Below are 26,392 nucleotides of genomic sequence, written 5' to 3'. Positions count from 1 at the left end.
TTTTAGTTTTTCTAATGGTTTCCTCGAATAAACGTTGGTGGTGACTCTCACGCGTTTTTCATTTTTGGAAGATGCACCCTTGAGTCTCGCTCGCCCTCCCGCCAATGGGTAGGTTGCGACAGGTATCATACCTTTTAAATCAAACAGAGACAAATAGAACATAAGCAAAATAAACCAACAAACAATAGAAACAAGCACTTAAAACATGACTAAGCTTCATCCTCATTGGGGTTAAGGAGGTTGCCAAGGGTCAGCCTAGTTTCTATGTTTTCCAGCCAGGTTGTTATGTTCTCCAACGAACTGTGAACTTCAGCTGAGTGCTCTTGATGGAGGTGAAACATAGTGTCCATCTTCTGAATAATGAGAGACTTAAAAGGAATCCATTGGTGTGCAGGCTCTTGTGGAGCTTCAACTTCTTCATCCATCTGTTCTAAGTTTCCTGCTGCTGGTTCTCCAGCCATTATCCACTCATGGTCGACAAACCTAATTCCAAACATCTTGAGATGCCTTTCGGTAATCTCACTAGATGCTTTTGTAAAATCCACTATCTCATTAGATACATTGACATTGAAGTAATCAATGAATCTTGAGGCAAGCATGACATAAGGAAATTCATAGTCCACTAAATGATGACTCTTTAACATAATATCTTCAATATAAAGTACCCAATTCATCTTGATACCTGATTTTAGACCGTATACAATCTGCAAATCATCGTCAGTTACCTGAGCGTGATTACTTGACCTCGGAGTGAGAATGTAGGTAATGAGGTAGACAAGCATTTTGTCCTTTGCAATCAGACCACTTACTCCCAGGCGATTCCTTAAATTCATTGTTGGATTAAGAAGCATTCCCCTATAGGTTTGAATCTTGGTATACATCAATTGTTTCTTTGAATTTGCGGACTCCATCCATGTCCAGATCGACTACTTCCTTCCATACTTCTTCAACGTCAATGACCATTTCTACTCCATTCACAATACAAAATGTTAGACAAGTGGCCTCAGATATCTTAAGAAGGGGGGTTGAATTAAGATATTGCAAACTATTTCCCCAATTAAAATTCTATTTCAATTTCAATGCAAGTTACAAGTTCCCTTAAAAATGAACTCTTAAATAAAAATTCAAATAGAACAATCTGAATATAAATATAAAACAATAGTAAATAAATGAGTTTAAGGGAAGAGAAAGTGAAAACTCAGATTTATACAGGTTCGGCCACACCCTTGTGTCTACGTCCATTCCCCAAGCAACCAACTTGAGAGTTCCACTATCTTGTAAAATCCTTTTACAAGTTCTGAACACACAAGGACAATCCTTCCTTTGTGTTCAGATTTCTTTACAACAAGAGACCCTCGGTCTCTCAATCCCCTTTGAGAATTTAGAAAGAAGAAAAGAATAAATCTCTCTTGAAAGAGATAGATTTTACAATCTGAGCACTTAATTAATTCCTTATTGAATTGCAAGTTTATTGGCCAAGGAATTCTTAAGAGGATGAAATGTTTTTTCTCTTTGAGAGAATAAGACTTTTTGTTATGAAAAACTCTGAGCAAATTCGTGTTGCAAGTCACATATAAATAGACCTTTGGTGGCCATGTAAAAACCATTTGAAAAGATGTGACTCTTAGAAATAATTTTATGAAAATCTCCTCTGGTAATCGATTACAGGTTTTAAAATTTGAATTAAAAAATTTATTAACTGCTGGTAATCGATTGCCAATATTGTGTAATCGATTACACAATCTAAAATTTGAATTCAAATTTTAATAGTTGTTGTAAACCATTTTGGCCACTGGTAATCGATTGCATCCTCTGGTAATCGATTACCAGAGAGTAAATCTCTTGAAAAAGACTTTTTAACTTAAATTTCTTGGCCAAACCTTTTGCTATTTCAATTAGGAATTCCCTTCCTAAAATACTAGTGATCATCTTGATGTTGTATCTTGTATTCTTGAATCATTGTCTTGAATTAAACTTGAGAAGCGCATTTGCATCATATCATCACGATCATCATCAAAACATCAAAGACAAAGGCTTCTACAATCTCCCCCTTTTTGATGATGACAATTTAAGTCCTGAAATCAAGATACAAACAATGTATATGCATAATATATTGTGTTCACTCCCCCTATGTTTTGGGATTGATGATCACTTGATTTCTAAGCTTTTTCTAAGCTTTTATATCACCCCATTTCTCTTCCCCTTTGGCAACATCAAAAAGCCAAAGTTCGTGGGAATCAATAATAGATAATATAATGAAGTGGACAAAGATCAATCATAAGTCATAACCAACCATGAGTAAATCATAAATAAGTCATAACCAAAATATAATCCAAACAATCATAATTCAAAACCACATAGAATCCAATCATAAAAGACTAAAGTCCAAATACCAAAAGATAAATAAAGTGCAGAAAATGATAACTTAAATACCATAGCCAAAATACACGGCTTATTAGAAAAAGAAAATTATAAACTAAACTCTAAGAAGGTGGAGGTGGTGGTGGAAGATCGAAGGTCTGACGAATATAACCCACATCTTCTTCAAGCTGTGTGAGACAGATATCCATTCCTGCAAAGCAATTATCCAAAGAGTCAAAACGTTCACCAACATAAGTACGAAGACCCCGTAACTCGAAAAGAACTTCAGTCATAAGGGCTGAATCATCTCGCTGAGGAGGAGGAGAAGGAGTACGCTTATCTTGTGGAGGAAGTGCATCTTTCTTCAGCCATTGACCATTCTGATCCTTACTCTATCCAAATGAAGTGACTGCACCAGCATCAATAGCAAAGGAACACTTGACTTGAACAAAAGGTTCATCATCAAGTGGAATTTGAAAATGATGGAGAAACAGAGTGACCAATTGAGGGTAAGGGAGAGGTGCATTGGCCCGTAATGCCTTATGCATTTGATACCGAACCAAGTGAGCCCAGTCGATCTGACAACCGGTAAGGGAAGCCCACATCAAAATCAAGTCCTCCTCAGAGGCTTGAGCCAAATTTGAAGACTGGGGAAGCAAAATTCTAACAATAATGTAGTGCATGATGCGATTATCAAAGGTCAATGATCCGACCAGCAATCTACCGGTCATTTCAGCCTGGTCATTACAAACCATACGGCGAGCATCATGACTAGAATAATCAAATTTCCAGTCATCAGCAATGGTGCCCTTAAAAGGTGCACCTTGACTGGGTAATTTAGTCAAAGAAAAGAACAATGATTGATCAATGATCATGGAAATACCATGCACCTCAGAAGAAATAATGCCATCCTGAATTTTTAAATTGCTGTAAAAGACTTTGACAAGTTCAGGATAATAAGGCAATTTTAAAGACATGAAATCAACCAAGCTAGAGTTTTGAAACACTTGATAACAATCAAATGTCTCATCATTGAAGAAATCTATGTCTAGGTACTTAGGGTCTAAAATGATCCTAGAAGAAAATTGAGAAAGGTACCGTAGACATTGATCATCAAAAGAAAATAGAGTGGATGATCTTGGAGATGATAAGGAAGGATGGATAGGTGTTGTTGGTGCTTCAGATGGTCCGTGGCAGCGATGGCCAGCAACAGCGGTGGTGGAGGATGATCCCTTTCTCTTCTTCGACGATTCAGCCATTTGATGAAGTTTTTGTGAATTTCAATCGGTGGAATCGAAAGAGGAGTGAAAATGAGGAAGATTGGGCTTTATGGGACGTGTTTTGGTGAAGAATTGAGGAAGATATGAGGATTTGAAGATTAGGGATGAAGGAGGCACGAGGGAGAGGTGAGGCTGCGCAGCGTGACTGGTTTCGTAGGTATTTATAGAGGAGGACGAGATGTAATCGATTACAAGATGTGGTAATCGATTACAAGAGTAGTAAGCCTTCTGGTAATCGATTATAGAATGTTGTAATTGATTACAGGCTGTCTGTTCTTGTGTAATCGATTACACTGAATGGTAATCGATTACCAGAGCATAAACTAGGCTAGTTCTTGTAAAAAATTACCTATGTCTATGCTAAATACATCTAATACTATCAATCATCACTACTAATGTATTTAATTCAATCATTTAAACATCAAACACACAATAATGCATCAAGCCATCATAATAACAAGAATTTAAACAAAATAAAGCAAAGTAACATACTTAACACAAACAATGAATCATAAAAATAATGCAATCAATCAATCCTTATTTATCTAAATCACTAACATCTAAGAGGCCTAATTCCCTTCTATTAGAGAAGAATGTTTCTTTGGGGAGAGGTTTTGTGAAGATATCAACAAGTTGATTCTTTGTATCAACAAACTCTAACACACAATCTCCCTTTAGAACATGATCTCTTAGAAAATGGTGCCTAATTTCAATATGTTTAGTTCTAGAGTGTTGAACTGGATTTTTAGAAACATTAATTGCACTTGTAGTATCACATCTAATAGGTATAAGGTCAAGAAGGATTCCATGGTCAGAAAGTTGTTGCTTCATCCATAAGATTTGTGCACAACAACTGCCGACAGAAATATATTCCGCTTCTGCAGTGGATAAAGCAACACTATTTTGTTTCTTACTATGCCAAGAAACTAGAGCAGATCCAATGAACTGACAAGTTCCACTTGTGCTCTTTCTATCTGTTTTAGAACCGATAAAGTCTGAATCAAAATATCCAATTAAGGTGCATGTGGAATTTCTAGGATACCATAAACCTGTGTTCATAGTGCCTACTAAATATCTTATGATTCTTTTAACAGCTCTAAGATGTGATTGTTTAGGATTTGATTGAAATCTAGCGCACATACACACACTAAACATTATATCAGGTCTGCTAGCAGATAAATAAAGAAGTGATCTGATCATACCTCGATATTGCTTAACATCTATTGACTGACCGATTTCATCTTTATCTAGATAGCAAGCAATGCTCATTGGTGTAGCCATGTGCTTAACATTTTCCATGCCGAATTTGTGGATTAACTCTTTGCAATACTTGGATTGATTGACAAAGATACCACCCTTGGTTTGTTTAATTTGCAATCCAAGAAAGAAATTAAGTTCTCCCATCATTGACATTTCAAACTCACTTTGCATGTCATGAGAGAATTCATTAGTGGATCCAAAAATAATATCATCAACATAAATTTGAAGTAATAAAATATTATGTGATTTTCTCTTTATGAAAAGAGTAGTATCTACTTTTCCTCTAGAGAAGTCCTTTTCTAAAAGGAACTTACCTAGACGCTCGTACTAAGCCCTAGGGGCTTGTTTCAAGCCATATAAAGCCTTTTTCAATTTATAGACATGATTTGGCTTATCCAACATTTCAAAACCTGGTGGTTGTTCAACATATACTTCTTCTTGAATTAAGCCATTTAGAAAAGCACTTTTAACATCCATTTGATAAAGCTTAAAATTCATTATGGATGCATACGCTAAGAGCATTCTAATGGCTTCTAATCTAGCAACTGGAGCATATGTTTCTTCATAATCTATACCTTCTTCTTGATTATATCCTTTTGCAACTAATCTAGCCTTATTTCTAATGATTATGCCATGTTCATCTAACTTATTCCTAAATACCCATTTTGTTCCTATGATGGGATAGTTTTTAGGTTTCACAACAAGTTCCCACACATTGTTTCTTTCAAATTGATTTAGTTCTTCTTGGATAGCAATTATCCAATTATCATTTATTATGGCTTCTTTTATATTTTTAGGTTCAATCATAGATACAAAAGCCATATTATTGCATAATTCTTTAAGAGAATGTCTAGTTGTTACCCCTTTTGAGATATCACCAATAATGTTGTCGAGGGGATGATCTTTTGAGGCTTTTCATTCTTTTGGAAGTTCATCATTTGATTTGGCTTCTTCTGGAGGATCTTCATTGCTTCCTTTTCTTTTTCCTTTAGAATCTTGTCCATGAATATGAATTTGTTCTAAAGATTCTGCAATATCATCTAGTATATTCTTTCTTGACAGAATAGCATTAGATTCATCAAAAGAAACATGAATGGATTCTTCAATACTGATAGTTCTTTTGTTATATATTCTATATGCTTTACTTTGCAATGAATATCCAAGAAAGATGCCTTCATCAGATTTTGCATCAAATTTTCCTAGATTATCTTTACCATTATTAAGCACAAAACATTTGCAACCAAAAACATGAAGATGTGAAATGTTAGGTTTTCTACCATTATATAAATCATATGGGGTTTTCTTTAAAATGGGTCTTATTAAGGCCCTATTCATGATGTAACATGCAGTATTGACGGCTTCAGCCCAAAAATATTTTGGAAGAGAAGTATCATTTAATAAAGTTCTAGCAATTTCTTTCAATGACCTATTTTCCCTCTCAACAACTCCATTTTGTTGAGGGGTTCTAGGTGCAGAAAAATTATGCTCAATACCATGTTCATCACAAAATAATTCAAAATCTTTGTTTTCAAATTCACCCCCATGATCACTTCTAATGGATGCAATCTTAAGATTTTTCTTGTTTTGTATAACTTTAGCAAGTTTCCTAAATGCTTGGAATGCATCACTTTTATGAGTAATGAATAATGTCCATGTATATCTAGGGAAATCATCAACTATGACAAGAGCATAGTAATTTCCTCCAAAACTCATGGTTCTAGATGGACCAAATAAATCCATATGCAATAATTGTAAGGGTTGAGTAGTTGAAACAATATTTTTGGATTTGAGTGAGACTCTAGTTTGTTTTCCCTTTTGACATGCATCACATAGTCTATCTTTTTCAAATTTTAATTTAGGCAAACCAAATACTGAATCTTTTGAAATTAATTTGTTTAAGTGATCCATGTTTATGTGAGCAATTCTTTTATGCCATAACCATGAATCATCATCTTTGCTAAGAAAACAATGATTGTTATCTAGTTTTAGGCTTAAGTCTATCATATATACATTGTTTACTCTATATCCTACATGCTTTATATTAGTGTCATGCTTATGTTCTATAAGATATTTTTGAGAATCAAATGATACTAGATAGCCTTTGTCACATAATTGACTAACACTAAGTAGGTTGTGCTTAAGACCTTCAACAAGTAGAACATTTTCAATGGAGTTTGAAGAATTTGTACCTATTTTACCAACTCCAAGGATTCTACCTTTGTTGTTGTCACCATAAGTTACATGCCCGCTTTTCTTGGGAGAGATATGTGTAAACTTTGATGCATCTCCAGTCATATGTTTTGAACATCCGCTATCTATGTACCATTCCTTCCTCAAAGACACCTACATGATCAAGTTTTTGACTTAGGTACCCAAACTTTATTGGGTCCTTGTGTGTTAGTGTAGACTAAAGATCCTTTTGGGACCCATATCATTTTAATGTTATTGTAGTTTTTCTTAAAATAACATGTAGATGTGCCATGCCCTTTTCTTCCATAATAAAAACAAGCGATAGAACTAGAATTATATTTTTGTGTGGAAGCAAAGAGGTTTTTATGAAATTTTTGTTGTTTTTCAGGTTTATATCCTATTCCAGCCTTATTAGAGACACATCTTTGTTTTCCTAATATGACATCTAAATTATTTTTACTAAAAGAAAATTTTGCAAGTGAGTTTTTCAAATCTTTAATTTCTTTTTCATATTTTCCACAACAACTACAAGAATCAGATATTTTCTTGTCAGAAATAGTAGAGATATAAACTTTTTCATTTGATTTAGAAATTGAGACTTCAGTTCTAAGGTGATCTAAATCTTTATTTAATTTTGAAATTTCATTTTCTAAATCTGAAATTGTTTTCTTAGAAGATGAAACTAACTTTGCAAGTTTGATTGACTCTTTATGCAAATCAGCAAATGCATCTTGTAATTCATCAAAAGAAATGGATAACTTATTTGAAGATGTTACCTCTTCATCGCTTTCATAACTTTTAGCCATTAGACCGAGGTTTATCTCTTCATTTTCTGAATCTTCAGAAGATTCCATATCATTGTCATCCCATGTGATGTAAGCTTTCTTCATTTTCTTTTCACTAAAATTTTTCTTTTCAGATTTCTCCATCTTTTTCTTGAAGATAGGACAATCAACCCTCAGATGTCCAGGTTGATTGCATTCAAAGCATTTTGGAGTAGAAGATAAAATTTTTGTCCTTCTTTTAGATTTAAAATTTGGTCGCCTTTGACTTCCTCTGACTTTCAGAAACTTGTTGAACCTTTTTACAAAAAGGCTAAGATCATTATCTTCATCTAGATCAATTTCCTTATCACTTTCTTCTTGGATTGAAGATGAGGCTTTAAGAGCAATTCCCTTCTTTTTCTTGTCATTTTCTTCATGTTGATTTAATCTCAACAATTCCATTTCGTGTTCCTATAACTTTCCAAATAGAGTAGCAAGAGTCATGTTAGATAAATCTCTTGATTCAGTAATGGCTGTTACTTTAGGTTGCCATTCTCTGCTTAAACATCTTAATACTTTGTTTATGAGATCTTCATTTTGAAAATCTTTCCCTAAGGCTGCAAGATGATTTACTATATGTGTGAACCTCTTTTGCATGTCTTGAATGCTTTCATTTGCATTCATCCTAAATAGTTCATATTCATGAGTTAATGTGTTTATCCTAGATCTTTTAACATCTGTTGTGCCTTCATGTGTTACTTGTAGAGTGTCCCACATTTCCTTAGCCCTCTTACAATTTGAAACCCTGCAATATTCATCCATTCCCAGGGCAGATGTAATTATGTTTTTGGCTTTTAAATTATATTGTACTCATCTATTATCCTCTTCAGACCATCTATCTCTAGGTTTTTCTATTGTTGTGCTTCCATCTATTGTGGTTCTTTCTACTGTGGTGGGTATATAAGGCCCTATTTCTATGGCTTCCCAAATGTTTAAGTCTATTGCCTCAATAAAAATTTGCATTCGGGTTTTCCAGTAGTGGTAACCCTCTCCATTAAAGATTGGAGGTCTATTGATTGAATTTCCTTCTGGAAATAAGAAGTTTGCTGAGGCCATTATTCTTGAAGCTTCTAAACTTTATACAAGAATGAAGCTCTGATACCACTTGTTAGACAAGTGGCCTCAGATATCTTAATAAAGGGGGTTGAATTAAGATATTGCAAACTATTTCCCCAATTAAAATTCTATTTCAATTTCAATGTGTCGTAACCTATCCTTCGGCGGGAGGGCGACGCGAGTCTCGCGGGATGCGTGTTCCACGAAAGGAATACGCGCGGAGTCGCCACCAACGTTTATTTGAGGAAAACGTCGGAAAAACCGGAAAAGACGCGATCTACGAACTTTTTAGTGAAAGGTTCGGGAGTTGTATTTACGCACGGGGAAGGTATTAGCACCCCACACGTCCGTCCCAAGGGACGGCAGCCTTTAATCGAATGTGCAAACATGACTTTGATTTTTATGTTCCCTTTTATGTTCTTATATCCTTTATACCCTTTTTATATTTTTTCCTTTTTTGTGGTCGACAAGGGTGTTTCCCTTTGCTCCTACGTATTCCTCAATTTGGGATGAGAAAATCAGACCTACGTAGTTCTTTCGGAACAAAGTGTTTGGTTAAGTTGTTTTTGTCTTTTTTGCAAAATATGTTTTTTATTGAACAAAAGGTCATTTAAGGTGTTGAACCATTAAACGGTCTTTTGATTTTGAAAGGGGAGAAACGTTAAGGCGTTGGACCATTAACGATCTCTTGTTTTTTTTGAAAGGAGAGAAACGTTAAGGCATTGGACCATTAACGATCTCTTGGGGTGGTCGACAAAAGCGGGGCTTTTGCTCCTACGTATCCTCAATGAGGAACTCAGACCTACGTAGTTCTTTCTTATCAAGTGATTCTTTTTTACTTTAAGAGGTGATCATTTTAAGGCGTTGGACCTTAAAAATGATCCATTTTACTTAGTGAGAAATGAAATGACGAACTTCAAAAGCCTATTTTTGTGGACGAGCTTGACTAGGCGAGTTGATTTTAGCCTTAATTTCACTTTAGTTATTAATCAATTCGATTAAGAATGAGAAATCCCAAAGAGAAAACGTCCGATTGATGTTCCGCTTTATTTTACTAAAAGATGTCTTTTTGATTATTATATTATTTTTTACCTCTTTTTGATTTCCAACGTGGTTACGGCACGACCGAACGGTCGGAATTGATTTTAACCGAAGTTAACGGATAATGCAATTCAAATGTTCGGTGGAAATTTATTTTATTTTTAAGTTAAGCGAGAAATGACTTAAGTAAAATGGCTTAAGCACGTCAACAGGGGGTATAAAAAGTAAACAAAACGAGAATCAAAATGCACGAAACACAATGTGGACCACTACGGGTACATAGAATGAATCGAAAAGCTTGGTTCGAGGTACTTACCCGTTGAAGATCGAAGAACGATGAAGAACGAATGAAGAACGTCGAAGAACAGTTCAAACCTTTGCGAGATTCCTCACGGAAAAACGTTACGGAAACGTTTCGGAAGCGCCTCGGCTTAGATTTTCTTCACGGAAACAATTTTTCCAAGCAAATTCCAAAGAGAGAGAAGTGCCTAAAGGGCTGGGATCCTTTTCTTCTTGCATTCCTCCCCTATTTATAGCAAAATAGGGGAGGTGGTTGCCGCCCAGCTCGCCCAGGCGAGCTCAGCTCGCCCAGGCGAGCAGGGTTGCTTCCTCCAGAAGCAACCGCCTTCTGGAGGAATCTTCTGGAGGGGCCAAATGGGCCTGGTTGCTATTTGCACCCCCATTTTTACCAAGTTCACCCCCCCTGCTGTTTTTTTGGTGATTCTTTTTTCGTAAAGTTACGGAAACTTACGAATTTCGTAACGATACTTGTTTTCTTTCCGTAATGTTACGGAACCTTGCAGATTACATAATCATCCCCTTTTTGACTTACGGAATGTTACGGAACCTCACTTAATTATGCAACGATGCTTCCTTTTGATTTCCGGTGTGTCACGGAAACTTACGGATTGTGCATCAATATTTTTTTGGTTTTCCGGCATGTCCTGAAATTTCACAAATTGCCTAATGATGGGTGCCAAGCACCTCACGAGGACCAAAGAATGGTCGCACGTCATCGAGCAAAGGTTCCCGGACGAAATTAGGGTATGACAGTTGCCCCTCTTTACTTGTCTTTTATTGGAGATAAAAGAAAAGTAAAGATAAGACACTAATTTCGCTCCTCTCGACTTGGCGAGAGTCGCGGGTGACCATAAAATCTCCACATGCCAATGACTTGTTGTTCCCAAAATTTCACAAATTGCCTAATGACGGGCGCCAAGCACCTCACAAGGACCAAAGAATGGTCGCATGTCATCAAGCAAAGGTACCCGAAAATCAGTGTATGACACTAATTTCGCTCCTCTCGGTTGACGAGAGTCGCGGGTGACCGTGACTTGTCGTTCCTAGGATTTCACAAACTGCCTGATGATGGATGCCAAGCACCTCACAAGGACCAAAGAATGGTCGCATGTCATCAAGCAAAGGTCCCCGAAAATCAGTGTATGACACTAATTTCGCTCCTCTCGGCTGACGAGAGTCGCGGGTGACCATGAAATTTCCACATGTAAATGACTTTGTTGTCCCCGGAGGAACAAAAGGTGCAGAAGACTGTGTCAGCCTCTGCATGCTATCAAGCGTTCTGTCTTACAGATAGCAAAAGAATGGGTGCGAATAACCATAAGGTATCTCCGCGTATCTTGGGTGCAGAATGACCAAACTTGGTCTCTGCTTGTCATCGGGCCCGCCGCCTTTGGATGACAAAAGGGTGCGGATAACCGTAAGGTATCTCCGCGTATCTTGGGTGCAGAATGACCAAACTTGGTCTCTGCTTGTCATCGGGCCCGCCGCCTCTGGATGACAAAAGGGTGCGGATAACCGTAAGGTATCTCCGCGTATCTTGGGTGCGGAACGACCAAACTTGGTCTCTGCTTGTCATCGGGCCCGCCGCCTCTGGATGACAAAAGGGTGCGGATAACCGTAAGGTATCTCCGCGTATCTTGGGTGCAGAATGACCAAACTTGGTCTCTGCTTGTCATCGGGCCCGCCGCCTCTGGATGACAAAAGGGTGCGGATAACCGTAAGGTATCTTCGCGTATCTTGGGTGCAGAATGACCAAACTTGGTCTCTGCTTGTCATCGGGCCCGCCGCCTCTGGATGACAAAAGGGTGCGGATAACCGTAAGGTATCTCCGCGTATCTTGGGTGCAGAATGACCAAACTTGGTCTCTGCTTGTCATCGGGCCCGCCGCCTCTGGATGACAAAAGGGTGCGGATAACCGTAAGGTATCTCCGCGTATCTTGGGTGCAGAATGACCAAACTTGGTCTCTGCTTGTCATCGGGCCCGCCGCCTCTGGATGACAAAAGGGTGCGGATAACCGTAAGGTATCTCCGCGTATCTTGGGTGCAGAATGACCAAACTTGGTCTCTGCGTGCCATCGGACAACAACTGTGTCTAAATAGCAAAGGGGTGCAGATAACCGTAAGGTATCCCCGCGTATCATGTGTGCAGAATGACCAAACTTGGTCTCTGCGTGCCATCGGACAACAACTGTGTCTAAATAGCAAAGGAGTGCGGATAACCGTAAGGTATCCCCGCGTATCATGTGTGCAGAATGACCAAACTTGGTCTCTGCGTGCCATCGGACAACAACTGTGTCTAAATAGCAAAGGAGTGCGGATAACCGTAAGGTGTCTCCGCGGGCTACCAGCTCTTGAGTCATGGCAACAAAAGGCGGTGTGGTCGACAAAAGCGAGGCTCTTGCTCCTACGTATCCTCCAATGAGGAACTCAGACCTACGTAGTTCTGGATAACTTGTGAGACTTGAAAAAGTCTCGGTGTTTTCTCCACTAAAAAAAAATGCAAACATGCTTTAGCAAAGAGACAAATATTCCAACTGATTTAGAGCAACATATACTTTTTTGAGTGAAAAACAATGCGTCTACCGGGGAAGGAGAGTCTGCTGATGAAATCTCCCATAACCATAAATGAGATTTTGGATGTTAGCATTTCGTTTCTAAATGACCATTTAGAGGAAACACTGGGTTCGACAAAAATAGAAGAAATCTACTCAAAGTGTATCAATCTCGCACAGGTAAGTGTTTCATCCTAATTCCGAACCATAGATATGTCATGACTTGACTTTGCAAATTATTTCCTATCAAATCAAAAATTGCATGCGTGATCATGGATCAAATAGGACTTCCCTTGGGAATGGGTTCTTTTGGGGAGTTTTTCGGCTTTTGTGTGTTTTTGGCTTTTGATTTTTCTGGCTTTTTTCTTTTTCTGTTTTTGTTTAGTGCGGGGCGAGAAAAAAGGTCGCTAGCGCACGGGATTTTGGTTGGTAATTAAAGGGAGAAGACCATTTTAGGTCGTGGTTTCCTTTCCTTCCTTTTTGTTCATTTGGTGACAATTCTGTACTGTTCAGATATTGTCTGGTCCAAAGACCTCTCTGCACATTTCTTCTGGTTTCTTTCGATCCTTGATCAGGAGCTTTCTTTCCTTCTTCTTCTTCCTTTTTTACTTTCTCCCATTCTTTGATTGGGAATTTTCCTTTCTTTTCTTTTTGCTTTCTCCCACTCTTTGATTGGGGAATTTTCCTTCTTTTCCCTTTTTTTTTTTTTTTTTTGCTTTCTCCCACTCTTTGATTGGGGAATTTTCCTTCATTTCTTTTTTGCTTTCATTGGAAATTTTCCTTCTCTTTTTCTTTGATTGGAAATTTCCCCTCTATTCTTTTTTGCTTCCGAGGGTAAGGATTGGCATTCTCACCCTGGGTCAAGGTTTATGGTGAGTCAGGATTTTGGCTCAAAGCTTGTAGAATGGCTAGACATGATACATGTCAGGGTTTGGTTTGGTTCAAGGATAAAAGGGATGCCCCACATTATTTCCATGGCACAAATGCAAAAATGATGATTTGGAAACTTTATGCAAAACTGGTCATGCATGCACCTATGCGGACACTCAAGTGTCAAATTTTTATGGTCATGTGATGCTAGGGCTCAGGATTCATTTCCTCTATTTTAATCAACCCAATGTTTCCAAAATATGTTCTTTTATCAATTTGGGCATTCATCCGAGTCCATTTCGGGCGTCCGGGGAAATTTCACAGCATTCACCCTTCAGGTGTAGACACATTTTCCAAAAATTAGTTATGATCAGTGAATTTTTTCAAAGAAAAGTTGGAAATCGTCTCTTTTCAAAAGCATGTCAGTTTTTAGCTAGACAACTTATGTTTTTCTTCTTCTTTTTTTTATCATTATCACTTGTTTATTTCTTTTTCTTGTTTGTTTTTTTTTCTTCTTTTTTTTTTTCATGAGGTATTTTGCTACCTAAACATGTGCATATTTTTATGAGGTATTTTTGCTATATACATGCATATCCAAGGTATCTTGCTACCTAAACATACATATATATGTTTTGTGAGGTATTTTTTGTTTACATACATGCATATCCAAGGTATCTTGCTACCTAAACGTACATATATATATTTTGTGAGGTATCTTTTTGCTACATACATGCATATCCAAGGTATCTTGCTACCTAAACATACATATATATTTTGTGAGGTATCTTTTTGCTACATACATGCATATCTAAGGTATCTTTCTACCTAAACATACATATATATATTTTGTGAGGTATGACTACCTTCCGAGCTTGTGCTCGTTTTATTTAAATTCCTAGGATCATGAGCAACTAGGTGTGTCTTACTATGAAAAGTGATCAAATAACAAGCACAGATTCAAAAGGTACTAGGTTGCCTCCTAGTAGCGCTTCTTTAACGTCTTTAGCTGGACGCATGATGGCTTGTAGGTCACGGACCTAGTACTTTGCTTACCTTTGGCTTTGGATTTGGTCGCCTGCTGGTCGGCCATGTGTCGTAGGCAACGCTCTAACCTTTTTGCGGATGAGCTGAGGTTAACTCTAGAGGTGGTGGCGGTGTGTCTATTGCCCGCTACCGGCCATCCCAATGCTGCTGTGGTGTTTCGCCCTGCGCCTGCCTGGGGGCGCAGTACTTCTTGATGAAAGCTCGATTAGTAGGGGGCCTGATGCCCTTGCTGGAGGTTACAGGTACTCCGTAGAACTGATAGAGACTCGTAATTAGAGCTTGACAACTCCAAGACCCTGTTGGACCTCTTCGGGTCCACTGGGTGTCTTGCAGGCGCGATCCCTGCAAACAATAGATGAAATCAGAAATCAATTGAGCGATGTGCATACTTACCTATGATGACATAACCTTGCCGGGGGGGTACGGGCACCCTATAGGACTGATAGAGGCCCGTAACCAGAGCTGGAAACCCCAGGGCCCTGTTGGACTTTTCCGGGTCCACTGGGTGTCTTGTGGGTGCGATCCCTGCAAACAATAGATGGCATCAGAAATCAGTTGAACCATATGCATACTTACCCATGTCGGGACGACACAGACCAACTGATACTTTTGCAGGGGGAGATTGGCATTGCGGTCGCTGGGCAGAATGTTGCTAAGTAGCAATGTCATCTATATCTGTGTAAGAGTGGTCATGTTGGTGCGCATGATCCACACTCGTCTCTTTGCAGTGGCCCGGGTGAAATCTTGCCCCGGTATGCATAATAGCTGTGTGATAGCCTCCCTCTCTGGTTGTGCTTGCACAGTTGGCCCTCCTCCAATATCAGGGGGTGGCCCAGGAACCGTTTAAAAGGAAACTACTGGTCCCTTAACCGGAAGTGCAAGTCTCGTTTAAGCATTTAAGGGCAGAGGACCTTAAATTCTTTTAAGGTGTGGATGTCGAGCACACTGAAAATGAGGACATGTAACCCTCTAAAGGTGAGGGCGTGCAGCCCTCTCAAGGCGAGGAGGTGTAGTCCTCTGGAGGTGAGGGCGTGCAGCCCTCTGCTGGCGAGGACGTGTAGTCCTTCCAAGGTGAGGGCGTGTAGCCCTCTGACGGTGAGGGTAACTAGTACCCAAGGTGAGGACGTGTAGCCCTCTCAAGGCGAGGACATGTAGTCCTCTAGAGGTGAGGGCGTGCAACCCTCTGATGGTGAGGACGTGTAGTCCTCTCAAGGCGAGGACGTGTAGTCCTCTCAACGGTGAGGGTAACTAGTACCCAAGGTGAGGGCGTGTAGCCCTCTCAAGGCGAGGACGTGTAGTCCTCTGAAGGTGATGGCGTGCAGCCCTCTGAAGGTGAGGACATGTACTCCTCTGATGGCGAGGACATGTAGCCCTCTGAAGGTGAGGACATGTAGTCCTCTCAAGGCGAGGACGTGTAGTCCTCTCAACGGTGAGGGTAACTAGTACCCAAGGTGAGGGCGTGTAGCCCTCTCAAGGCGAGGACGTGTAGTCCTCTGAAGGTGAGGGCGTGCAGCCCTCTCAAGGCGAGGACGTGTAGTCCTCTGAAGGTGAGGGCGTGCAGCCCTCTGATGGCGAGGACGTGTAGTCCTCTCAACGGTGAGGGTAACTAGTACCCAAGGTGAGGGCGTGTAGCCCTCTCAAGGCGAGGACATGTAGTCCTCTAGAGGTGAGGGCGTGCAGCCCTCTGATGGTGAGGACGTGTAGTCCTCTCAAGGCGAGGACGTGTAGTCCTCTCAACGGTGAGGGTAACTAGTACCCAAGGTGAGGGCGTGTAGCCCTCTTAAGGCGAGGACATGTAGTCCTCTGGAGGTGAGGGCGTGCAGCCCTCTGAGGGTGAGGACGTGTAGTCCTCTCAAGGCGAGGACGTGTAGTCCTCTCAATGGTGAGGGTAACTAGTACCCAAGGTGAGGGCGTGTAGCCCTCTCAAGGCGAGGACATGTAGTCCTCTGAAGGTGAGGGCGTGCAGCCCTCTGAAGGTGAGGACATGTAGTCCTCTCAAGGCGAGGACGTGTAGTCCTCTCAACGGTGAGGGTAACTAGTACCCAAGGTGAGGGCGTGTAGCCCTCTCAAGGCGAGGACATGTAGTCCTCTAGAGGTGAGGGCGTGCAGCCCTCTGATGGTGAGGACGTGTAGTCCTCTCAAGGCGAGGACGTGTAGTCCTCTCAACGGTGAGGGTAACTAGTACCCAAGGTGAGGGCGTGTAGCCCTCTTAAGGCGAGGACATGTAGTCCTCTGGAGGTGAGGGCGTGCAGCCCTCTGAGGGTGAGGACGTGTAGTCCTCTCAAGGCGAGGACGTGTAGTCCTCTCAATGGTGAGGGTAACTAGTACCCAAGGTGAGGGCGTGTAGCCCTCTCAAGGCGAGGACATGTAGTCCTCTGAAGGTGAGGGCGTGCAGCCCTCTGAAGGTGAGGACATGTAGTCCTCTCAAGGCGAGGACGTGTAGTCCTCTCAATGGTGAGGGTAACTAGTACCCAAGGTGAGGGCGTGTAGCCCTCTCAAGGCGAGGACATGTAGTCCTCTGAAGGTGAGGGCGTGCAGCCCTCTGAAGGTGAGGACATGTAGTCCTCTCAAGGCGAGGACGTGTAGTCCTCTCAATGGTGAGGGTAACTAGTACCCAAGGTGAGGGCGTGTAGCCCTCTCAAGGCGAGGACAGGTAGTCCTCTGGAGGTGAGGGCGTGCAGCCCTCTGATGGCGAGGACATGAAGTCCTCTGATGGCGAGGACATGTAGTCCTCTCAAGGCGAGGACGTGTAGTCCTCTAAAGGTGATAGGTACAAGTACCCAAGGGTCCACCCTTATGAGAAAGCAAGAGATCGACTCATCGAGAGGGCCGGTCATCCCAAATCCACAAGATTTGGACATTAGATGTAGGAAATCTATGCAGTTAACATAATTTTTGGGGATGCAGATGCATGCAACCTTTGTCGTGAAATTTTGGTAAATGCAGACTTGTAATGGAAAGTTGTACAATGTTCATGTCATTCTTTCCTTGTTTTGTGATTTTGATTTTGATTTAATTTTTTTGGAAAACACAGATTGACTGTCCTTTTGAAAGAGGTGATAATTCATGCAACCTTATCCTATCTTTTGCAAATCTCCCCGGGAACCCCCTCAAAGTGTATGTTCTGTTTGATTTAGTCACTTGACCATTTTGGAGTGATGGCAATAGAGCTGTTTGTCGTTTAATCAATCTATTGAAATCCTAGGGTTTGTCCCCCCTTTTTTTTTGTTGAAAACATCGATGGGTGAGAACTTTTGATCGGCCCCTATGTTCACTTGAGGCTCATGCACGGTGCCCCTCATTGCCCCAGTGTAAGGCTTTGAGGTACCAATCGTTGTCTTTCGTCATGACCTTGTAGGAGGGAACCTATTGGGTGAGAACTTCTAATCTGCCCCTAGGTTCACTTGAGGCTCATGCACGATGCCCCTCATTGCCCCAGTGTAAGGCTTTGAGGTACCAATCGTTGTTTTGTTTTCATAGCCTCGTAGTGAGGAAGAATGAAAGAAGCAGTTGATTCTTGCAAAAAGAATTTTCCAAGGACGAGAAATAGTTGAAGGATTTTTTTGATGGATTAAGTCAAATGACTCCTTTGTAGAAGCAAGATGTTTTGATGTGTTGATGATGCCAAAGGATCAAGTGCTTCCAAGTTTTATTCAAGACAAGAATCCAAGAAAATCAAGATATATGATCAAGTTGATCTCTAGAATCTTAGGAAGAAGTTTCCAAATTGAAGAAGCAAAAGGTTTGACCAAGGAATTCTATCCTTTCAAATTGAGATTTGCTCTCTGGTAATCGATTACCAGCAGTTTCAAAATGTTTTAATTCAAATTTTTAAAACCTATAATCGATTACATAAGTCTTGTAATTGATTACCAGAGGGGATTTTCAGAAAATAATTTCCAAGAGACATATCTATTCAAATGTTTTATGGATGGCCATTCAAATGTTTTAAAGAGAGTTTTCATTGCCCAAACAGTTTTATCCTCTCGAAAGATCAAGAGTTTTTCTGAACTGAAATGTCTTATCCTCTCAAAAAGATTCCTTGGTCAACCACTTGCTTATTCAATAAGGAATTTTTTATTGGTCTTCATTGTACAATCTACCCCTTTTAAGAGAGAATTCTTCTTCTCTTCTTCTTACTTCTTAAAAGGGATTAAGAGACTGAGAGTCTCTTATTGTAGAGGATTCTTGAACACAAGGGAAGGGTTGTCCCTATGTGCATTGTTAATCCGAAAAGAGAGAGTGAAAGTTTAATTGGGGAATAATATTCGTATCTTAATTCAATCCCCTCTTCTTCTCAAGGTAACTGAGGCCATTTGCCCAACATCCTATTCTCACTTCTCTCTAAAAAGACAAACTTTCTAGGATGATAAAATGAGGTCACATGAACGTCCTGAAAGCACAGTCAATCAAATGTTTTTTTTTTTTTTTTTTTGAACACTTTTATTTTATTTTATTTTGAAACTTGTTTGTTTTGAACTTTACTCGTTTTTTTACGGCACCCCCACCAACGTGCAAGACGAGTAATCTCTGATTGAACAGTCTTGGAAGTCAACACTCAAGAGCGCCGGTCGCTTGAGCAAACAGACCAATGGCTTGCACCCACATTCCGATGAAAGTTGAATAAGCAAACATGCGTTTGTGAGAGGATGAGGGACAAAGATATCAACTTTATCCATTTCATTTAACATTGTAGCTGTGGTTTACAATAATGGCATAAACTTGGAAACCCTGATGAGTCATTAGGGACACCTAACAACAGCTTTCAAAATTGCCCCATGTGTGGCATCTCTTGTCAATGTCGGGATTTACACGCAATTCTCCTCAAATTTCAGCCAGCCCGCATCAATTAGACCTTGCACCTTATGCTTCAGAGCCCTACCATGCTCAATGGAACGCCCCGGGGCTTCTCCATGACAAGCACACGTTGCGTTCGAGTCGTATTCTCGGAGAAATGGAGGTTGATGAACCTTGGCTAGGGTTATGGCTACCATTGAATTATCAAGTAGATATGGGAGCGAGTCAGCATAGGACACTGGAATTGGGGTGAATTCTACAAGCTTTCTCGCTGCAAAATCCACTTCTTGGTTGGTGTTTTTGGTTTGTGCTAAAGGTGGTGTTCGTCATTGGAAGTGCAGTAGACAGACTTTGTGGTAGATTTAGGGATGGCCTTTGTGGATACCTGGGTGGTGGGTAAGGAGAAGGTTTGTTATTGGCTGAGTAAAGATATTGTTGGGTTGGTGGGAAACTTGGTCGTACAGGAATGGCAGTCACAGCATGGGTTTCTCCCTTATCCTCACCCTCTTTATTTGCCCCAGTTTTCTCAGTCGTCCTAGTAGGATGATCAAATTTGCCCCCTTTTTTTTTTTTTCAGACCCACATCGGTCCTTTCACTGGCAAAGACCAAATCCTCAAAGCTTTGAAGGTGTGTAACCCACCATTTTTTTCATAGTAGAACACCGGTCACGTGTCTACTATCATTGTGATAATCTCTTTCTCTGTTTTTGGGGGTGCTACTTGAGTTGCCAAGCCTCTCCATCTTTGGGCGTGTTCTTTGAAAGATCCGTCCCCCCTTTTGCACACGTTCTGTAGTTGCATCCTATCCGAAGACATTATACTGACACTGCCTAACGAAGGCCACCACTAGGTCCTTCCAAGAATGGACTCGGGAAGGTTCCAAGTTAGTGTACCAGGTAACAGCTACCCAGTAAGACTTTCTCAGGAAAAATGTATCAGCAGTTTCTCATCTTTTGCGTATGCCCCCATCTTCCGACAGTACATCTTTAGATGGTTCTTGGAGCGAGTAGTCCCCTTGTACTTGTCGAAGTCCGGCACTTTGAACTTGGGAATGACCATGTTTGGGTATTAGGAACAACTCTTCTAGGTTAGCAAAGGCATAATCTTCACCTCCTTCAATGGTCCTGAGCCTTTCCTCTAGATGATCCAACTTTCCCATTCCTGCCATAGCAGGAGGGGCTCTTCCCACCGCAAAATGCAATGGTTGTGGTTGTGGGCGAAACTGAGGGCCCTCCAAAGTGTTTTCAAAGGGTATACCACCAACTGCTTGCCCTTCAGTGGCATATCCGAGCCAAGGCTCGAAGTCAGCTAGATTGTGGTGGGGAATTTCATGTGTCTCCCCCATGGTTTGAGAGATATGTGCCTGATCAGATTGAGGTTATTGGTTCTCAATGAGTATCGGAGTAGAGTTATTGAGATTTTCATTGAGAGTGTACGCCACGTTGGGTGGGGTATAGTTGAGAGGCAAGCCATATGACGGGAAGGCGTGCTTGTTTTGAATTTGCACATCATGGGGGCCGCCCGTACTTCCTAAATCTTTGCCTACCATATTTGAGGTTGGATGATTCATTTGCTTGAGGCCAGATGGGAGCATTGGGTTCACCTTAGCGACAGCGCTTAATAGCGGCAACTATAACCGCATTGGCTTCCATTATCTTCTTCATGCTCATCATGGCCTTTATCATTGTGGCCATCTGCTCTTTTATGGCCTCCATTTTTGGCCTTCATCTTCTCTTGCACCTTCTCTGCTTCACCCATTACTCTAGCTCTAGCACGAGTTCGGTAAGGGCGCCGTAAAGCGTTTCCTTTTCTTTTTGATAAGTTCATTTTATTTTATTTTATTTTTCAAGGAAAGAATGCAATGAGCAATGCAACCAATGAAAAGCATGGATGCATGCGAATGATGTACAGTTGAAGTATTGCGAATTTTTACGCAAGATATGGGGTTGAATCAATTTAGATTTTCAACATGGTCCATGACATCTTTGTCAAGGTGAAACTGGAAGTAACAAGGACATCAATAATCCTAAATATGTTTGGCAGTAGACGAAGCAGTGATGTGACTCGATTCATCTTTTGCCCCAATTTTGCAAGACGGTTACTTCCATATTTCAACTTGACTTGATGAACCTTTTTATAAAAGCATGAGCTTGGTTCAACCCTATAATCCAAGGAATGGCAATTCTGATCGCCAATACTTCAACAACATCTCATATGAATGACTCGGGCATACTTTAAGCTTATGCATGGAAAATGTAATTATGAAATTGAGATGCCCGAAGAAACACCATTTCCTAGTTAACCATGCATTAGGTACCATGTTCAATTATTTTGTTTTTAAGTGAAACGGGTTTATGATCCCAACATGGTTGACTTGTGTTGCCTAACACATGAAACTAAGAATGTAGTGTGAAGTTTCACGCTTCCCCCTTTTTTGTTTTTGTTTTGTAGAGGAAAACGCAAGGATGAGCAAACATGAAAACAAATGGTATGCAATTTTGCAGACCAAAAAGTTTGTTGAACGCATATGCATGATGATGCCATGACTCATGCAAAATGTGAGGCTGGAATATGATAACGGACAAATGCAGGATATGTCCATTATGATGTTATGAAGAGATGCTTATGATATGAATGCATTTTACGGACACGAGAGCCCGGAAAATTATCTCTTCTTACTTGCGCATTTGGGGGCGCAGTGCCCCATGTGTACAATTAAGAAGGTGATATAGACCTTCCGGCTTCCCGTGACAAAGGACGAGACCAACATACAATGCATGCTAGAGATAAAATGCGGGAGTGACTTGATTTGCACAAGCTTTTTGGAGTAGAAACATGGGACCAACTCATTTTATTTCAAAAAGGAAGTCGTATCTAGTCAAGGTCTGAGAGACCATACAAGTTTCCTAACGATTTCTAATTATGTGGGCCATTAAGTCTATCATATGCTGACAATAGCCGAGAAGCCCATGAATCTCTTCGGGGGCGGAGTAGGTGTCTGCCATCGCCTTGGCCTTGGCTAACAATCGGGGAAGTTCTTGACTCCCGTTCAAGGTAAGAGCAAACCGATCCATCCACATGGTTGCCTCTTGGTGTAAAGAGTCGATCACCCTTCCTCTAGCCTCTTTTTCCGCGTATACTTGGGCATACTCATCCGCGATTCTACGCTCGTGGGCCGTGGCTAGACCTAACTCTTCTTGGTACTTGGCGATGATAGCTAACATGTTGGTCTCCGTCTCGCATAAATGCTGAGACAAGCTTCTTTTGGACCTTGAACAGGCAACTAACTCCTCTTTCAAAACCATGCTATGTGCTCGCGACTGGTCCCTTTCTTCCTTTCGCAACTTGAGTTCACTATTGCTACCCCATAGAGCTCCGCGAAATTTGTTCCGGCCATACTCTTCCTTGCGAGCCCTCTTGGTCTCTTGTTCAAGGGCTCTTGCGGTAATTGCATTCTCTTCCCGTAACCCGGCGCACTCCTTCCGAACGTGTGTAGCGGCCAACTTGAACTTCTCCTTGGCAAGTTTTGCCTTTCCTAACTCGCTTTTGAGAGTTTGGACTTCTTCGTCCTCTTCCGGTGCTTCAAAACTCTCTTCGCTGACGACTTTTAACTTGGCGAGCCAATCTAAACCTCGTATATGACTTTCATCCATTCGTGGTACCCACCAATGGTGCCATTACGAATGCCTCTAAGCTCTTGATCTTTCCTTAACGGGGTTTCCCATGCCTTATGGATTCTTTGTATAGTCTTGGAACTTTGTGCGCCGAGATCCCTCACAAGGAAAGGAGACATGCTTTCTTCCGTCGGTGCTCCCCTCATGGGGTACCCTAGTTGTCTTATAGCGAGCGTGGGATTGTAATTAATACAACCCCTCGTTCCTACCAGCGGAATGTTTGGGTATCTTCCACATGAGAAAAGGACTCCTTCTCTTCCTTCCTTCCATCGGGGGAACCAACTAATTGTTCTACTTCCTATCCCGGCCAAGAGCTGGTCCCAATCCATTCTCCTCTTTTCAGTACACGAGCGATGGCTCAGGAGCGGACATGGATGTCTTGTGTCTTGTTGGAACAAGTGTGAAACCAACCAAACACAGAGGGCGGGTAAGCAACAGATGATCCGTGCGCTACTCTTCTCGCACCTTCGGTCAAATGTGTCAAATAGATCTGCCAAGACAGCTACCACCGGACTTTCCTTGCTATGGTGGTAGGCAAGGAAAGCGTCGATTGCTGCTAGGCCTACCAAACCATCCACGTTTGGAAAGAGGACGACCCCAAAAATTAGCAAAGCTAACACATCCATAAACGGGACCCATTCTCCTTGATTGGCCATACCCCTCGCTTTGTCTTCTAGGTACTTCTGTGGTAGGCCCGCTATGCCATTCCGAGTCTGTTTTATGCGGTCCAAACCTCTTGCTGAATCTTTGACCACAGTTGCAATTCTGCTCAAAGAGGGGAGACACCCGGAGGAAAGATATGGTTTTCTTCCCCCGAGAGGACATCCTAGAATTTCCTCAAATTCTTCAATGGTTGGTACTAATTGGAAGTCTGCGAATGTGAAGCACCTCAAAGGCTGGTCGTAGTATTGGGTAAGTGATGCAATGGCTTTTATGGACACCTCTGCTATGGTCAACTCTAAGATCTTTCCGTAAGTCTTGCGGAAGGCTTGCATTTGGAGGGGTTCCATCAACCGCCCTAATTCCTTGATGCTGGTGGTATCTAGGCTTTTGACCTTGACTTGGTAGAACCTCTTGTCGGTTTGATTTGTTCCCATGCTTACTAAAGTGAGACAAAAGCTGGTGCAAATCAAAACTCCGATATCTCATGGGTGGGATGGATGAACGCATGATGGAATGCATATGACACAGATGCAATCTAGGAATGCGGGGGTCCGGGGAATTTGTCCCCTTCTTAGATACGACGTCTAGGGGTAGCAAAATGCCCCAACGCACGTTTTTAAGAAGGCGACACGGACCCTCCGTTGGTTTGTTTACAGTAGGGATCAAGACAGAACCCATATGCAATGCCTATGCAAAAGACACAATGCGGGAATGTGCACAGTATGACAATATTTACCGAACATAAGCAAAAGGGTATATGATACTCATGCATGGCAGTGTGAAAAATGGCACGCAGCGTGTTTGCTTCGTGCCCCTATTTAAGGGACCTATAAGGGAGAGAACTAACCAGGCTTTTAGCAATAATCCCCAAGGTAGTTATATCTCTCTTGATGGTTTCTAGAGGTATCATCCCCTTTGAAGAACATATTGTAGCAGTAGGGACTACTAGCAACAATAGGTTTTCAAAGAGAAAAGCTCTAGATGAGGGTTCACTGTAATCAAGCAAGTCGGAGACCTAGCATGATCACAGATTCACCTCCACTCCTTATGCTCCCATGAACCCGGGTATAGGGCCCTTTTTCACTCACAGTGTGTGCAAATAGTGTTGGTGTTTGTGTGCATCAAATGAATAAATATTTACTTCATGCATACATTTAAAACACACTAAAAGCAACAAAGAGTTTATATACACAAGAACATAATGAAAGGAAACCAACAAAGGGGTAAGTCACGGTAAAACATTGCACAAAATTAAATGGCCTAACTCTCTAAAAAACAATCCCCAGCGGAGTCGCCAACTGTCGTAACCTACCCTTCGGCGGGAGGGCGACGCGAGTCTCGCGGGATGCGTGTTCCACGAAAGGAATACGCGCGGAGTCGCCACCAACGTTTATTTGAGGAAAACGTCGGAAAAACCGGAAAAGACGCGATCTACGAACTTTTTAGTGAAAGGTTCGGGAGTTGTATTTACGCACGGGGAAGGTATTAGCACCCCACACGTCCGTCCCAAGGGACGGCAGCCTTTAATCGAATGTGCAAACATGACTTTGATTTTTATGTTCCCTTTTATGTTCTTATATCCTTTATACCCTTTTTATATTTTTTCCTTTTTTGTGGTCGACAAGGGTGTTTCCCTTTGCTCCTACGTATTCCTCAATTTGGGATGAGAAAATCAGACCTACGTAGTTCTTTCGGAACAAAGTGTTTGGTTAAGTTGTTTTTGTCTTTTTTGCAAAATATGTTTTTTATTGAACAAAAGGTCATTTAAGGTGTTGAACCATTAAACGGTCTTTTGATTTTGAAAGGGGAGAAACGTTAAGGCGTTGGACCATTAACGATCTCTTGTTTTTTTTGAAAGGAGAGAAACGTTAAGGCATTGGACCATTAACGATCTCTTGGGGTGGTCGACAAAAGCGGGGCTTTTGCTCCTACGTATCCTCAATGAGGAACTCAGACCTACGTAGTTCTTTCTTATCAAGTGATTCTTTTTTACTTTAAGAGGTGATCATTTTAAGGCGTTGGACCTTAAAAATGATCCATTTTACTTAGTGAGAAATGAAATGACGAACTTCAAAAGCCTATTTTTGTGGACGAGCTTGACTAGGCGAGTTGATTTTAGCCTTAATTTCACTTTAGTTATTAATCAATTCGATTAAGAATGAGAAATCCCAAAGAGAAAACGTCCGATTGATGTTCCGCTTTATTTTACTAAAAGATGTCTTTTTGATTATTATATTATTTTTTACCTCTTTTTGATTTCCAACGTGGTTACGGCACGACCGAACGGTCGGAATTGATTTTAACCGAAGTTAACGGATAATGCAATTCAAATGTTCGGTGGAAATTTATTTTATTTTTAAGTTAAGCGAGAAATGACTTAAGTAAAATGGCTTAAGCACGTCAACAGGGGGTATAAAAAGTAAACAAAACGAGAATCAAAATGCACGAAACACAATGTGGACCACTACGGGTACATAGAA

Source organism: Glycine soja, chromosome 17 (genome assembly GCF_004193775.1).
Source record: "Glycine soja cultivar W05 chromosome 17, ASM419377v2, whole genome shotgun sequence".
In the NCBI taxonomy this organism is placed as follows: Eukaryota; Viridiplantae; Streptophyta; class Magnoliopsida; order Fabales; family Fabaceae; genus Glycine; species Glycine soja.
This window is presented reverse-complemented; position numbering follows the sequence as displayed.